The sequence below is a fragment of the Arvicanthis niloticus genome, chromosome 1 (assembly GCF_011762505.2).
Source record: "Arvicanthis niloticus isolate mArvNil1 chromosome 1, mArvNil1.pat.X, whole genome shotgun sequence".
Taxonomy (NCBI): Eukaryota; Metazoa; Chordata; class Mammalia; order Rodentia; family Muridae; genus Arvicanthis; species Arvicanthis niloticus.
Window position 1 is genome coordinate 133,949,458 of NC_047658.1, and position 16,284 is coordinate 133,965,741.

General features: G+C 41.4%; 1 long non-coding RNA gene across 1 annotated transcript in view; it reads right to left on the reverse strand.

The window, feature by feature from the left end:
- Positions 1–2,639: 2,639 nt before the first annotated feature.
- Positions 2,640–16,284, reverse strand: part of LOC143441110 (uncharacterized) — a 33,185-nt gene continuing 19,540 nt past the window's right edge. Inside the window, exon 5 of the long non-coding RNA XR_013108338.1 lies at positions 2,640–3,866. This is a non-coding gene — a long non-coding RNA (uncharacterized LOC143441110). The remainder of the gene's footprint in view (positions 3,867–16,284) is intronic.

Genomic DNA, 16,284 nt, shown 5'->3' on the forward strand with positions numbered 1-16,284 from the left:
AGAGCCTTCTGGTCCAAGATGCCAGCATCTAAGTTGACACAAAGTTCTTTTAGTTATTTTGATTCCTGGCTCCTTGACACATCATACAAAGCCCCATAGTGGCAAGAAGGATTAGAATACATAATAGGAAAAAGCGACAACCTATAGATTAAAGGAGGATGACTTTCATTTGGGAAGAGATGGTTACTATCCTTCATTTTCAAAGTGAATTTGGCACAAAGAAGGAGAGGAAATAGGTCCAGTGCCTCCAGGATTCAATGAATGGGCTGAGCTGCCATGCCAACCAGCTGGATGACTCCAGATAACTTGGCAATCCTTTACCAAAATAATCTCTAAGAGGGCATAAAAATATTAATAGAGTACTGATTTTAATGTAGGATGAAATTTTGTATCTAACAAACCCGGAAAAAAAGTAGTAAGTAACTGAGCTGTGGATATCAGCCCTTGCTGGGATATTAGACACCCATCATTTTTAATCAAAATACATAAATAAATCTTAGTACTTTTACTCAGGCATTTGGGGGTAGAAAATACTTCCTCAAATGACTATGAACTACAAAAAGGAAAAATTCCTCTGAAGAGGCCTTGTTTGGTTTTGCTACCATGTCAGGATGCAGATTTGCTCTTTTTAAACCTTAAGCTTGGTCTCTGCCTTTCCCTAATTACGTTGTGTGAGTCATCACATTCACGTGGATTTCTTCCGATTTGACAAATTGCCAAATCTGGAGCCTGGTTTTCCCAGAAGCCTTTTACAAATATCTTCCCTGTTAACTATATAATCTTTCCACCTGCCCACCATTAAAACGTGGCAATTTGAGAGGCTCTTCCTGACAGTGATCCTAGGGAGGGAAGAAGATCGAGGGCTGCACGATGTCCTTCACAGATACTCTGCTTTCGAGAGCAGAGGCCTCAAAAGGTTTAATCCAAGTCATTCATTCTACAGATGATGAGCAAGTGGGCTTATGAGGTTTGTGCGTAAGAACATGATCAGGTTACTGTCCTTCCCTGATGCAGCATACCCTTTGAGAACCTTCTCTTATCAAAGTAGTATCTGAACATGGAAATGGTATACAAAAGATTATTTTTAAATAGCAAAGGCTGTTGTGGGTTGAGAAAGTATTCCTTGACTCCTCACTAAGAACATTAAGAGTTTTGTTCACTTCAGCTACCCGTTTTCTTCCATTTTTCTGTTCTTCTACTTCCTATAGTGCTTTTCCTCAAGTTACTTTATTTATTATTCTGTGGAGGGCATTGCTGTAAGTGCTCTGGCACACGTGTGGAGATCAGAGGATAGCTTGCATAAGTTGGTTCTCTCTTTCCACCATGGAGGTCTCAGAAGTCCAACTCCGATCATCAGGCTTAAATGAGAATGTCCTATCCAGAGACTGCCCCACTGTCCATATTCTCACTCCTCTTCTCAGCTCCAGATGTTTACATTATGTTACGAAACTGTTGTTGAGGAGAGGTCTCTCTTAATTTTAATGAATTGGCTACCAGAAATGAAATGAACAGGTAAAGTTGTCTATTTGCTCAGGCAGAACCAAGTATGTTCTAGGGTTACATTTGTTTCCCAGACATGTCTAAGGAAACGATTTCCAGATCACACAAAGTAAAATGGGCCTAGAATCTAGGTCAAGTGTAATCTCTGACACTTCATCAAGGACATCATGCCACAATTTAATGTTATTTAATTTAATTTAATTTGACCATTAGTCATATATATTTTTGATGTTTCCCTGGAATTATAGTCGTATTTTCTCTCTCAGGGAAAAACTGTTTGATTTCTTCATCATATTCCCCAGACTCCCCTTTTTCATACTTAGGAATTGTTCCATTCTTCCTCTGGAAGATGTTCTTGGAGCTCATTGACTTTCCATATAAAGTAGATCAATGGCTTTCAAAGCCTATTGAAACACTTCTCAGCCTGTGGTTCCATTTCATCATTCAAGAAAACAAAACACTCTGGGTAAATAAAGCAAGCATGGATTCAATTCAAGTCATTCATTAAAACGTACTGGAAGACTCTAATATCTACAAAAGATATTAGGTGGTATGACCAGGGACAGTACCTGCAGAGATCCACTTCCACTCGGGACCTACTGAACTCACATTCTTCTTGTCAGATAAGAAGCCATTAAATCTCCATTTCCCCGATGTTGTAGGGTTATTCCCACAGATATGATTGGAAGTCCTGCCAATGTGACTTGTCAATTGGGAAGCCACTGCTAGATTAGGCCATCTACCCCCCACCTCCTTCTAACTTCATTCACAGTTGTCACATTGTGTGAGCCAAATCAGAATCCAGCTGCTTGTGAAGTTTCAGAAAGGTAATTTAGGCTTTGAGTCCCAGAAGTAAGAAGAATGAATAGAGGATTGGTGTGAAACTAAGTACCATTAAAAACACATCGTGAGCAGGACTGAAGAGATTGCTTAGTGGTTAAAAGCAAGAACTGCTCTTTTGGGGGACCTAGATTTGGTTCCCAGGGCCTACACTAGGCAGGGCACAATAGCAATTGTAGTATCAGTAAATCTGATGCCCTTTTCGGGCATCCACCTGTATCTATATTCATATACCTACACACAAATGCATACATATACATGTAATAAAAAATAAAACTTTATTTTAGTAATCCGGAACAGATTTGGGTTATGTTGGTGGTTAGATTTAACTGTTAATTTGACAAAATCTAGAATCACCTGGGAGATGGATCTCTGGGCATACCTTGGGATTATCTTGATCACACTGGTTGATGTGAAAAGAGTCAACCATTGTATGTAGGTGGCACCATTCCCTAGGCAAGGGGATACTGGGATGTACTGTAGAAGAGTAAAGAAAGGAAGCTGAACACTAACAGGCATGCATCCGTTATTCTTTTCTTTTGAATACAGAAATAATGGGACAAATTGAGTCACACTCCTGATGCCTTGACTTCCTAGGGACTGTAATCTAGAACTATGAGATAAATAAGTCTTCTACCTTAAATTTCATTTATTGGGGGTATTTTTCCAGCAACAGGTAAAGAAAATAAGACAGATTGCATCCACCACCTTTTCAGCTTGTTTGTTTGTTTCTTTGTTTGCTTGTTTGGAGGAAGGGAGGAAGGAAAGAGGGAAGAAGGGAGGAGGAAGAGAAGGAGAGAGGGAGGAAGGGAGGAAGGGAGGAGGGAGAGAGGAAGGAAGGGAGGAAGAAGAGAGGGGGAGAGGGAGAGAGGGAGGAAGGGAGGAATTGTTTAAGAACTTTTAGTTCCCCATTAATTCTTCAGAAAGTATACCTGACAAGTAAAATATTCTAAGCTTTTCCATATTGCAAAATGTTTATATTTTCCCTTATAGTCTATCATTTATTTGGCTAAGTACATTGTTGCTTAAAACTAGGAGATATCACTCTGTGGTCTCCCAGAAATAAGATAAAATCTTTAGAAATAAAAGTTAGTTAGTTAATGACCTTCTAAATTGGAATGGCCAGCTGGCTTCCCGTGCCAATTAGCTTCTGCTGCCTAACAAATCACCCCATTCTCACTGGCCTGAAGCAACTCTCATAATTTGTCCCTTAGTGGAAGCTGCTTTAGACCTGACCAGGTTTGCCAGACCTGGAGAGTGTCAGCTGGTCCCAGGTGTCTGGCCTGAAGCCCAGGTTGTCTGGTCTAAAGAGAAGGCATGTATCTAATTTGAAGTGGCACTGAATCATCTTATAGGCTAGCAGATCTTCTCATGACAGTCTTAGCCTCTCCAGGACTTAGAAAGAGGATGCTTCAGGGAGCAAGTCCAGCTCTGCTTCCACGGTGTCTCTCTACTGTCCCAGCAGCTGAATCAAGTCGGCTGGAGTTTCACTGGTTGAAGAAATCCACCGCTGCAGACCTCACAGACTTGGGGAATGAAATAGAAGTGGAAAACCAATTCAATAAAATGTTCTCTAGACAGACCTCCTTTACAACAGATCTTTGCAGACAAGTCTAATGTTGATCCATATCCATGGTCCCATCAATTGCCTGTTTGATGTGTGCTAAAAACACAAACATGACTAAGACAGGGTTTCTGAATTAAGGAGGTCACTGGGGTGAGGCAGTGTCACAGAAGTAACCTTTAATTAAGATAGCTGCATGAACCCACCTCAGTTGAGAAAGACATAGCAAAGTAAATTTAAAGAGCTCATAGCATGACATTTGATGGTAACCAGTAAACCCAGGCTTAGGCAACTGGCAACCTTTTTGAATTCCAAATGCAAAGAAAGATAACCCTGTAAGAGTAGGGGAAATTAAACACAGGAATCATCAAAACAAAATCATACCAGGTTGACCCCACATTACACTGAAGTAACCTGCATAAAAATCCACTTCCGTAAATTCTGTCATTTTACAGAAGTGATGTTCTAGGAATTGTTTGGCAAACAAGAAACCCAAGAACCCATTTGAACTGTATTCATTTCAGGTGAACTCTACAGCCTACGCCAAATGTTTGGCCCTGTATCCAGCTTTCTTGCTCTAGCTTTTCTTTATTTCTGTTTCTGTTCTTTTCCAAGGAGAAAAAAACATACCTTTAAGTCATGTTCTTCCTTCTGCTCTGGGAGGGCATATATTAGCATATTTGATCTTTGCTTAAAACAGTTGCTGCTGCCCGGACCCTCCAAAATGACGGAACTATTTACAGGTTTCAGACATCACTGAGATGGTTGATTAAAACTTCTTTTCCTGTTGCACTTAGGTAGATTTGCCTACTTTATTCACTCATCCATTTATTAAGAGACCAATTTATTCAGTGGGAGGTTCTTACACTTCTCTGTTTGTTAAATGTATTGCAAAGTGAGGCCTAAATAATAAATAATTCCTTTCTTCACAAGATTCTGAACATGAATGGGATTGGAACTCTATTTTAAAGTCCATTTCATTGTTAATGTTAATAATTACTAGATAGATTTATATGTATGCTTTTATTATTTTTAATTGTTAAATTATGTGTTGTATGTGTGCATTCAGCTTCTTTTGTATGCCAGAGGTGTTAAAGCTTCTTTATCTAGAGTTATATGGTTGTGAGCCATCAAGCAAGGATGCTAGAAACCAAAAACAGACCTTCTATAAGAGAAGTACATTTAGTTTATCTCTAAGAGATCTCTTTAGCCTCAGAGTTTGAACTCTTAAGATTTTAAGAGTTGGGGATGTAGCTCACTGGTTAGAGTGCTTGTCTAGCATGCTTGAGGCCCTAATTTTGATCCCCAGCCCTGCAGGCAAGCAAAGAAACAAACACAGAGACAGGTACATACCTGTAACCCCAGCACTCTAGGAGAAAGATGTGGGAGAGTCACAGGAAGTGTGAGACCAGGACAGTCTGGACTAGACCATGAGATTCAGCCTTAAAAAAAAAAATTTAAAAAAAATGAAAAGGTACTGTAAAGTATATCGTGAATGACCTGAGCAGTTAGAGATTTTGATTGTAGAAATCTTCTATCACCAAACTCTCTTCCTATTATCATCATGGCCTATGATGCTCTCATGCAAAAACAAGTGGAGTAGGGGAGGCGGGGAACCACACTACAATAGTAAAAGCTGTTATCTCTGGGCAGTGGAAAAACAGTTCCCCCTGTCTATTACTTTCAGAACTTATCAAATCATCTACAATCAGCACATATTTTGTGTAATACAATAGCATATCAAGGGAAGCAACTACAGCTCCTGATGGCTTATCATGGCAGACATTGTTTCTTGGTTCTATCGGTCTGCACAGATTGTTCCTAATTGGTACCCTTCCTTCAGGTATAATTCAGGGACCCAGACTTTCTCCATTTCATGGTTGTGTGGCTCTCCACAAGTGACCCCTGGGTTTCTCTTGCATCCTGTATCTCTTCCTTAATTCTTGATTAAAGCAATGCCATGTCAAAAGAATGCATGATATCTGCCTAGATGTCAATCACCACTTTTTTCTATTTCTCCACTGGCCAAATCTCAATCACTTGGCTACTCTTAGCTTTAAGAAAATCTGGGAAATCTAGTGTAGTGTGCCTTGTAAACAAACAAACAAACAAACAAAAAGCACTGCTGACATACCATAATCTACTCTTCTGATCACTAAATAGTCCCTTTATCCTCATTTCCATATGTAAAAGCTTACACTTGCCTTTTTCCTGGAAAACTTGGTCTCTTATTCTCTTCACCTTGGCCAATTATGAGTCTCTGTATTAATGACTGTCTGCTGCAAATTGAAGCTTCTCTGTTAAGAATTGAGAGATATGTTTGTCTATGAGTATAATATTAACTCATTAGGAATCGGTTTAATCCTATGTCTTAGCTGTATACTAGTAATAGGTTCCCATAGAACAACCCTAGGGTCTACAACCTGACTACTCTTAGTTTCTTAGCCCAATGATGTGCAGGCTTTGAGGTTTATATAATATAATCATAAAGTAGGTGGTTACTCCCATCATGCCCATGCCACTATTGCGCCATCAGGTACTCCCTGCCAGAGCAGTCATTATTGTAGCTCACAGGGTCCACAGCTAGATAACATTAATGATTATATTTCTCCTTTGGTGTTATACCATAGCACCTGTTAGCACTGTAAAACCATCCCATTGGAATGAAGCTTCCAAGTCATTTCCAGCTTGAGTTCTTCATAGTGTATGATTTGAGTATGTGGTATCATCAGTAACAAGGCATTACTGTAGGGTTCTAGAGTGTATCCAGAAATATTAGAAATAGCCTATAATGTTTGTGGAAGTCTATGGGACCGTACTAACCTACAAGTCCAAAAGAACTAACCCATACTATGGGATGCTCATCCAAAAATGGAACATCTATAATACAACATACACACACACACATACACACACATACACACACATACACACACACACACACACACACACATACACACACACACACACATACACAGCTTATGGATCCTGTGGAAGAAGGGGTGGAATGAATGTAAGATCCAGAGGCAGTGGAAGACTATAGGAATATAGTATGCTTTAGATACAACAGAGCAGTTGCATGTATGACTGCACAGTGGTTGAAATAGATACATAATCCCTGTACAAGCTCAAGCCAAACCAACTCCTCAGATGGCAAGGGAAGCTATGCATGAAGTCCTACCTATAACCAAGGAGGTATTAGCAACTGGTAGCTGCTAGAAGAGGGAAAGTCCATTTTCTTTAAGAGTGTAGCCCCTTGTAAGTTGAAGTCCAGTGGAAGGTATCACATCCAAGAATGTTTGGGAAGCACAGACTGAACTATCCTATGTTAAAGGAAAAAAAGGACACAGTTGGGTGAGTAGTGGGTAGGACAGGAACATACACACAATTACCAGAATAATAGGAATAATAAAAAGTAAAATAATAAAATAATGCAAATATATAAAAAAAGAAAGAAAATCTAGAGAGACATTCAAATCCCTGCCCCGAGCACTGTTTCCAACTTAAAGCCCAGAAGATGTACAATCTTTCCCTGCTCCAAATGTGGCTCCTGTGGTCTTGCATCATTTTCAAAGATTTATTTTACTTTTTATTATATGTATATGTCTGTGTATGTGCACACACATGCATTTTTTTTCAGGTGCCCACCAGAGGCCAAAAGAAGGTCCTGGATCCCCTGGACCTGGAGTTTCAGGCAGTTGTGAGCCAACTGATGTGGGTGCTAGAAACCAAACTCAGGTCCTCAGCAAAAGAAGGAAATGAACTTTACTATTGAGCTATGTCTCCAGCCCCACATCCAGCATCTGTTGACTTAGAAATACCAGTCAGATCTCTCTACTTATCATCCCAGCTCATCCATACAATAAGCTAAAGAGGTAGAACTAGATTTAACATTCCCATGTAGACCATGGATAAGGGTGGGGGGAGACTAGGCAAACAATATCACCACCATCTGTAGAACTCTAAACCCAAACTCAAATCCCATGTTTACTAAACACTAACTTCCCATCTGCCCTACCTCTGGCACCCTGCCAGACTCTACTATACTTCCTGTCCCCATGCTTTTGATCACTACAGGTAAGCCATATTATTGACAGTGTATGGTATTTGCTCCATTTCGTTTGTTTTACTTCACTTACCATAGTATCTTCAAGACTCAGTGGACAAAAGTGCTTGCCACAAAAAAACACAGGGATGTTGGTAGTCATGGGGTCTATTTGAGTGTCAGAGGAGAGAGGAAACAATTTTGGTGAATATAGTTTCTACTGCAGATAGTAAGACTTTTTTAAAAATATATATATATATTTTTTAATGGGGTTGGAGAGATGGCTCAGTGGTTAAGAGCATTGTCTGTTCTTCCAGAGGACCAGGGTTCAGTTCTCAGTACCCATATGACAGATCATCACTTTCTGTAACTCCAGATCCAGGAGATTTGATGCCTTCACACAGACATACCTGGGAGGCAAAACACCAGTGCACATAAAACAAGATAATAAGTGAATCATCAGAAATATGTTTTACATTTCGGGGATATAAGACACACACCACCAAACTCAAGTGAAACTCAGAACACAACTCATGGGAGTCAGTTTTCTTCTGCCATCATATGGGCCCCAGAGTTCAAGACTGGCTTTCAAATAAGCCTCTTTACCCACTGAGCCATCTCCCCAGTCCAGGGCTTAGACTTTGACCAAAAACTGCCCCTTCTAGAAGTTTTTTCATTGGGATACCCTGCAAATCTGGTATCCACCTTGTCTTCTCCATGTATCATGGGTGCCACGTACTCCTGACCTCTCAGATTAGACCCATGGGAAGCACTGACTGGGTTAGGAGATGTGGAGCTAGAGGTAATGTACCCTGGCTTCCCCAGGAGGACACAGATTCAAAGCATCTGAATTGTTTCCACATAGACAAGGCTTCTGTGTGGAGGCACGTCCTGCACCTACCTCCGCTTCCATTCTGCTTCCTCTCAGTTTCAGCTAGTTTATCATTGGGCTCTCTCTCTCTCTCTCTCTCTCTCTCTCTCTCTCTCTTTCTCTCCCCCTCTCCCCCTCTCTCCCTCTCTCCCTCTCTCCCTCTCTCCCTCTCTCCCTCTCTCCCTCTCTCCCTCTCTCCCTCTCTCCCTCTCTCCCTCTCTCCCTCTCTCCCTCTCTCCCTCTCTCCCTCTCTCCCTCTCTCCCTCTCCTCTCTCCCTCTCTCCCTCTCTCTCCCTCTCTCTCCCTCTCTCTCCCTCTCTGCAGCCCACACTTTTAAAATTGTTCTTAGATACTCCATTTGAGTGTGCCTTCTGTTTCCATATAAATATAACTAATGTATCCTCCTAGAGAAAATAATAGAGTTCTGAAAAGCATACAAAGATGTTCAGGGGCTAAAGAGCTGTCTCTGAGGTTCTGAGCACTGACTTCTCTTCTAGAAGCCCGTGTTATCAATTTCCAGCAACAAGACAGTGGCTAACTACCATCTGTAACTCCCTTTCCAAGGAGATCCAACTCTTCCGTGGTACTTCATGCATATAGTACATCAGCACACATGCAGGTAAAACACCCATACACATAAAAGAAAAATGTAAAACGTATCAAAGTGAAATTTTAAAAAACAAAACAAAAGCTGTTCAAGACATCAAGAGTCAAATGGAATAAGCTCTGAAACCAATGGTCTAAGAATCAGAAGCCAATAAATATGTTTACATGGATCATGACATTGAAGAACATACACACTGGTATCAGAGGACTTCTTTTCTGATGCTACAAATAATCTGGACTCTATCCCAGGAGAACTCTTGGGCAAGCTGTTTCCTTGACTCTTTTGGGACCCCATCTCATCTTCAAATAAATTTCCCCAGGAAAAGATGAACTGAATAGGGATGAGAGACGTTTGCACCTAAAGGAGTGGAAACATAGTTGGCCTAACATTGAAGAAAGGGAAGAGTGCCCAAGGAATAAAAGCATGCGGGCAACCCGAAGACAGGAATGAGGCAGGGAAGCTGCTTGGAGATGAGTGGAGAGCTTTTCCAGGTACATGCCTTTTGTACACGTGTCTCCTTAGGATTGCATTGGAGACAGTGTCACCATCTTAGTCAGAACTCACCTGGATATCTTTAAAGTTTCTCCACATTTAGGATGTAGAAAAGGAAACATGGAAAGCCCAGCTGGCCCACTTTTCCAAAGCACATTCACATGATAAAAGATTCTTACGAATTTGCAAACTGGGTGTGGTGATACACACCTGTAGTCCCAGCTCTCAGGTTAGATAGGAAAACTTCAAGCTTGAAGTCAGCCTGGGCTATGGAGTGAGGTCAGCCTGGGCTATGGAGTGAGGTCAGCCTGGGCTATGGAGTGAGACGCCAGCTTCAAAACACAAAACAACAACAATAGAATTTTTAAAGTCTAAGGACTTTACAGTCTGTGTGTGTATTGAACCCTTTCTAAATTTTATACATTTCTTGTGTGTATGGGAGTGTCACATGCCACAGTGTATATGAAGGGTCCAGAAAACGACTCACCGGAGTTAGCTCTCTCCTATAGAGTCCTTGGGGAATAAAACCCAGGTCATAGGGCTTTGTGGCAAGTTTAGTTTAGATCTTTTTAAGCTATGTTTTATTTTCTCCTTATTAAATTAAAATATCTTTGAAAAAGTTTTAAAAACCTACATGGATGGAAGAAAAAAAATAAGGAACTGAATGGGATAAAATGAATATTTACAGCATCTATTCAATGCATGTTTATTGTACTGGGGATATAGCAGTAAATAAAACAAAATCTTTGCATTTGTAGTTTGAGCACTCTGGTGCGAGAGGGCTGAAGTGGGCCATGAGTGGCATCGTAAATTAGTAATAGCGTGGCAGCCCTGAAGTGCAGAGCTAGTGGGTGAAGGGCATTGTTTGGACCCACATTCTCCAGAGCCATCTCTGTGGAGCAACATTTGAACAGAGAGGATGATGGCCCCAGCTGAGAGACGAATGTAGCAAGGAAGCCAGCCATGAAGTTGGTCCGGGAAATAGCAGGTCATAATAAAAACAGCAAGTATGTAATCCAAAGACGGGAGCATGTGGGACAGACTTGGTAAGCAGAAGAGACTTCAGAAGACCAGCAGGACCCTACCAGCAATGGCTGTGGAGGAGTACCCTAGCCTGGGAAGCCACGGCAAGAACCTTGGTTGATATTCCAAATAGAACAGGATCACTGAATGGTTGAAAAGCGGAATAACATAGTCTACTTGACATTTCAAATAGCTCACTCCATCTATTCTGGGGGAAATATTACTAAACTCTTGTTTACAAATTTTGAGGGATTTTTTTTATTTCTTTGGTTTTCTGTCTTAACAACAGGCATATTTTAGTTTTACATGCAGACGATAAAACATAATGTCACAAAAGGGCAACTGTATTCATTCTTTACTGCAGCCTAACAAACTATCTCAAAACTCAGTGGCTAAAAACCTCAAATACCTGTTATCTTGTAGTTGGGGTAGGCTAGAAACACAGGGAAGGCCTCGCTAGATAGCCCAAGCTCACCTGCAAGCCGACGACAGGGAGGCTACAAGCATTTCAGGATTCAGCAGGGGAACGATCTGTTTCTGAGCTCTCTCATGTGACTATGGGCCAGCCTCAGGGCTAGAAATAGTGGGTCCTTTGTTACATGGTAGCTTCCCCCGGAGTGAGGGTATCCAAGAGAGAGGAGAAAACTGGCGTTTTCATCCAATTTCGGAAGCAAATATAAATACTATCACATTCTACACACTCAAGGGAGTTCTCCCCAAGGATACCAATACCAGGAGTCTAGGGACCTTGGGTACATCATGGGAGGATCCAGCCACAATAACCCTTTTCTTTAAGTAACTTGATCCACCGACACATAAGCATATCAGAATGTAAGACTGGTTTCTAACACATGCCTCTGACAGACTTGAGCACTGCCCAGCACAGCCAGCTGCTGTCTTTTCTCCTCTCGTTGACTCATTCCCTTGGCATCCATACCAGATCGACATTACGTTCTTCTTCACTCCACATATTATTTTTTATGTATTGGTTAGGTTTGTGGTCTCCCCGCCCCTTTCTCTCTCCCTCCCTTTCATGAAAATCGCATAATCTTGATAGACAACCACAACAAGGAGGAAACACTTTCTAGCTGCTTCTCTCCTAAGATATCCCAGAACACCCACAAACCCAGCAGACAGGAGGTCAAGCAGGCTTACGGGAGGGGAGGGATCAGAGACCAGAGAAGGGGGAGGGACTTACGTGGTTTGCTATTTATTGCCTTATATAGTTATCTCAGTTTGATGGTAAAATGCTTGAAGGCAGGTATCAGATAATCCTCAGAGCTCTGTAAACAGATTCCACTGTTGAGTGATCCCCTGCAGAAGGTGCTCTTATACTAAACACAATTCGGATTTTTTTTTAAGTAGCGATAGGGACTGGAGAGATTGCTTAGGGGCTAAGAGCACATTTGGGGTCATTCTGATTCCTAGTACACACACGCATCACTACTGATCGGCTCATCTAGGACTCTCCAGCTCTCGGCGATCGGGCATCGTCCTCTGGCTTCCAGAAGCATCACACTGCACGCGCGCGCACACACACACACACATAGGCACACGTGTGTGCGCACACACACACACTAAAAAAAATAAACTTTTCAAGTCTTAAAATGGCAATAGAAACAATCCGAAATTCAATCTTGTTTAAGCTTTATCGTCGTTCTTTTCAACACTAAAATAAATCTTTAGAACAGGGCTTCCCTTTCATGATGTGTATACCCTTGCTCCATGATTTTCTAAATCTCCATTCTTCCCTTTTTACCCCCGGTTGTTCTTTCCAGTCCCTCTTCCATGCCAAGGGGTTTCATCTCTAGCATACAAGTCACATATGCCTTATCCAAAATGATGAGTGTTTCTGATTTGGGGCCATTGCATACATGTAATGAGATATCTTGGGGGTGGAACCCAAGCCTAAACATGAAGTTGCTGAAAGTGATTTTATAAAATGTGTTCATGGGCCTGTGTCTTGACTGTACCCTGCCACATAATACTAGGTGCCAAAATTCCACTTGGGGCATCGGGTCTACACTCAAGAAGATTTAGTTTAGGGTCAGATTTGTGATTTTTTTTAAACAATCTTTTTAAAAAGATTTATTTATTTATTTATTTATTTATTTATTTATTATTTATTTCCCCCTTCTCTCTTGCTCCAGCCCTGCTCACTCCAGCCCAAAGACACTGTAGCTGTCTTCAGACTCCCATATGAGGGCATGAGCTCTCATTACGAATGGTTGTGAGCCACCATGTGGTTGCTGGGATTTGAACTCATGACCTCCTGAGGAGCAGCTGGTGCTCTTAACTGCTGAGCCTTCTCACCAGCCCTCAGACTTGTGATTTTAGATCTCCAGATTGTCAGTGCTCAACTTGTGTTACTTCATTCTGAGTCGTATGTTTTACCTGGTATCTCTTAAAACAGAAGTTCATTCTGTCTCTTTATACTTTTTTAGCCAAGGATGTTTACAGATAACGTTTCTCCCTACACCAAATTACAGTTTAGGAGCTGCCTTCTCCAGTGTGTGGAGTTCTTAGTCAGCAAGGAGTGAGGAAGACAGGGACTCCCTGAAATCTCAGTAGATACACTTATAAGAGCCTAAAATTAAGCAAGAATCAGTTGCTTTACAGTAAATGATTTAGAAAGTGTCAGAATGGACTGCCCATTATCTGAATCACTTATGAATACATTAGCATTAATTAATATATACATGCGTCTGTTTTACATTAATTTGTGCTGTTGAAATATATGTGGGCCGACCATCTGCCTAAGGGCATGTTAGAAGCATTCCCAGAATTTGTTCAGCATTGAACAACAAGGTTCACCTTTATGTTCTCTGACCATGTTTGGACAAGAGATTCTTCAACTACTCAAACAATTAGGAAAAGACTTGGTGAGAGGGAAAGGGGCTAAGACAAGAAAATGATGGTGTCAGTGGCTCTTCTATGCAAATCCAATTCAAATGACGTTGTGTTTAATATTCAGTGACTCTGTCCCAGCACTTTACAACTATGTCTGTATGTACTGAAGCTGAAAGGAAGAAGAAGCTCCGGTCATCTGTTCATGTGGCCCTAGGCACTTGGCACAGGTAATGAATGTAGTCCCTCCTCAGTGACCCTGAAGGTATGTAAATGAGTGTAATTCCATGGAAGGGAAACGCAACACAGGAAGATTAGTGTGTCCAAAGTCATGGAACCAGGATATGTGCTCAAACCAGTGTCACTCAGAAACAGCTGCTTTTGGAGAACATGTGTTATCTATCACCAGACAGGGACCCTGAGACTGAAAACCTGAAGCCGTTCCAAGTCCTTTCTAAAACCAAGAGGGGAACACAGAAATAGACAGGTGGAGGAGAAAACAAAAACAGCAAATGGAGTTTTGGGAGCCTGTGTGAGGGTAAGAAACTGAAGGAACTGAAAAGGAAAGCTAGCTAAGGAGAGGGACAAGGAGAAGAAACAACTAGAGAGTACTGGAGAGACCTGCTGCTCTCTAAGAGAAAAGCAATAAAAATGAATAACATCCTTGAAAACTTCTATCAGTGAACAACCAAAAAAATTAGCGTAGTTTAAGTTTTTGAGCACCTAGAGATTCTAGAAAGGAAAAAGGAAGGAAGAATTGCTTGTTTTCTATCAGGGTCTGGGATTACCTGGTTCTCACTTCCTGCAGCTAAGTTAGAGATGGATGTGCCATTGTGTACCAGGGACTCAACTAACATCCTTGCATTATTAAAACACAATCAATCAGGACAGTTAGCCGACTTAGCTAACAACCCAGAGAATAGTATAGGCTTCAGGTTAGGTTTGGTCAGGGTGCATTGATTTTCCCACCATTCTTTCTTTTCTGTTCTTTGGGTACCAGTCTTATCCTCACATATCACACCTCAACAACTGCAAAGAGATATCTATATACCCTGCCACTTAGAGCACCTATTAGTTATCCAAGCTAATTCCTCAGGCCCTGCTTATAAGAGTCTCCTTGCAGTTTGATGCTTTAACTGCAGGAGTCCATTCCACGGATTGGTAAATACCTAGGTACTCAAGTAAAAATTGTTTTTCAGGGTGTGACTACTGCTGTGTGCAGGCACAAGAGGTTAGCATGTGAATCTGAAAGATCCAGGGGAGGAAGTTGGGACCTTAGTGTGGTTGGGTTGGAGACTGAGACAGATTAGAAAAAGAAGGCAGATTGGTGTTCGTCACTGAAATGTGAGGTATTCTAGCATTCTATCTTGGCCTTAGAACTAACTCTAGGTTTGCTGGCCTTTGGACTTGTGTCACAGTCTCCTTCCCAGATACTCAGCCTTTTAGTCTCAAACTAAATTATCAATGTCGTCGTCTTCCTGGCTCAGAGTCTTTAGAACTTAGCACTAAGCAATGCGCTTCCCAGGGTCTTCAGACTACATGTGGTCTCTAGGGATGGTTCTCAGCTGCCATAATTGCAGCAGCTAATTCCTCTAATAAATCGCTCATATATCCTGCTGGTTTTGTGTCTCTGGAGAACCTTGAATAATGGAGCACTTTTATCTTTTAACCAGTAATTGTAAACAGAGGGCTGATGTCTGGCTTATTGTTTTGTCAACTTGACATAAGCCAGAGTCATTTGGGAACAGGGACTCTCAACTGAGAAGATGCCTCTGTAAGATCGGTCTCTAGGCAAATCTGTTGAACATTTTCTTTTCTTTTAATTTACAAATTTTTGATACAATGTTTTTAGCATGTTTCTCCCTCCCCTAACTCCTCCCAGATCTTCTAACCCTCTCTGCACACACAACTTTATCTTCTCCTACTATCTTCTTTAAAGAGAAATAAAACCTGGCAAAAAAACAAAAATAAAGGCAAACAAAACCAATATGACAAAAAATGCCAAAACAAAGCAACACACACACACCACAACCATGGAGTCATTTTGTGTTAGCCAGCTACTCCTAGGAAGTGGGCCTGCCCTGAAGTGTGGTTAACACACTTAGTGACACTCCATTAGAGAAAAGTGATTTTACTTCTGCCACCAAGTATCAATCACAAACTGCTTCTTGGTTAAGGATTACACCCAATGTTCACTTCACCCTCTCAGTGCTGGGACCTCATTTGGCTTGAGCCTGGGCAGGTCTCGGTAAGGTCACATGTCCACCAGTCCTGCTACATTTGAAAGACACTGGTTCACTGAAGTCTTCTGTCACCTCTGGCCCTTACAATCTTTCCACCTCTTCTTCCACATAGAACCCTGATCCTTGAAAGAAAGAGTCTGATGAAGACATAGCATTTAGGACTGAGTGCTCTAAAATTGTCCGCTCTTGGCTCATTTCCAGTTATGGGTCTCCACGGTAACTCCTACTGTAAGAAGCTTCTCTGATGTGGGT